Here is a 1,714-nt window from a genome sequence, read left to right as displayed (position 1 = left end):
AGGCTCAAGTTGCATAGAATGCTGTTTTCCATCCTTTTACTTTCAATCCATGTATTTCTCTGTAGATGTCATAGGTTTCTTGTAGACAATGTGGGCTTTGGGTCTTTTTGTTTTGTTTTGTTTTGTTTTGTTTTTTATTCAATGCAGCAATCTCTGTCCTTTAAAGATTATTTACACTGAGTTATTACTAAAAGGTATTGACTGAACTCTGTCATTGCATCTTTTTTGTGTTTCTAATTCCTGTACTTTTTTTTCCTGTTTGTTTAACTGCTCACCCAGTTGGATGTAGTCTTCTTTTCTTTGAGTGCTTTGGTTATGTCAACCTTATTCTCTCCACCTGAGATTCTTTTAAATACTTTGCAGTGTTGTTTTGATGATCATGAATTCCCCATGTGTTCTCTGTTATGGAAAGTATTTCCTCATCAATTTTGAAAAATGCAGAATATATCTGTGTTGACAGTTTCCTTTTTCTTTTAAGGCTCAAAAACTTTGTTTTAAGCTCTTCTGAATTTTAAGATTTGTAGTGAGAAATCTGTTTTCTGTTTAGCTTTCGATCATGTTACTTTCTTCTCTATCAGCTTTCATATTGTTCTTTGTGTTTAAATTCTGGGATTTTAACTATATCTCATGGAGAAGTACTTGTCTGGCCCTGATTTTTTGGGATTCCATTCTGGAAGCATGAGTTGAATACTTTCCCTAGATTTGTCAAAATGTGGATGATTTGGGTGGATAAATTTTTATACATTTTGTGTTAACTTCTAACCTTTCCTTAACTCCTATTACTCTTGTGGGATATTTTGTCATCTAGAAGCTGTTAGATGCAGTTTCCGTTGTGCCCTGTTGTTTTTAGGGTATCACTGAGTGCATGATCTACTACATTAACCCTGTCTTCAAATTCTGACGCAGTGTCCTCACACTGGTCTTTTAGCTGCCCATTCAATGAAATTTTTTTATATTATGGATTTCTGATTGATTTTTTTCATAGTATTAATTAATTACTGAAATGTTCATGTATGTCTTGTGTCATCCTGTGTAATTCAATCAGCTTTTTATTTATGTCTTTTTTAAGATCATTGAACATTTTATCATTTTAGTCTTTATCTGTTTAGCTACATGTTCTCTGAGCTCCCTGAACATCTTATGGGTCATTTTCTTTCTTCTTTGATCCCTTTAAACATTTTAACCACTTGGCCTTTTCCTTCCTTCACTTCTATGCCTGAGATAGGTTTTTGGAGAGTTAAGAGGTTTTGGAGGCATCCTGTTGCCTTCTGTTCTCATGTTTCTACTGCTTTGCATTGAAGGCTGAGGATCAATTAGGGTGGAAAAATTTTGTCACTACTATAAAAATCCATTTAGTTAGTGCATATTTCTTTGTAATGTGTTCTTGGATTTGTTTTGTTTTGAGATTTACATACCTCTTCAACCTACTGAAAATAATAAAAACAGTTGAAGTCACTGCACTATGAGGAGTGATCCACTGCTAATATATCAGCATCTACAGAGCCAACCATACATCAGTCATGTAATGTAAAACTTGTTTTAACAGTTTTACACTTTTTATCAATGACCCAGAAAGATGTTGATACAGTACTTATGACAAATAGGCTGGGAGATAGAGGATGAGAAAAAGAAAAAGGAACAGAATTTTTCAGAAAGAAGGAAATTTTTAAAAAGATATAATAGCAAATGAAAGATAAAAAGAGAATTTTGTTGA

The sequence above is a fragment of the Chinchilla lanigera genome, unplaced genomic scaffold, assembly GCF_000276665.1.
Source record: "Chinchilla lanigera isolate Chin_1 unplaced genomic scaffold, ChiLan1.0 scaffold00158, whole genome shotgun sequence".
In the NCBI taxonomy this organism is placed as follows: domain Eukaryota; kingdom Metazoa; phylum Chordata; class Mammalia; order Rodentia; family Chinchillidae; genus Chinchilla; species Chinchilla lanigera.
Note: the sequence above shows the minus strand (reverse complement) of the source record.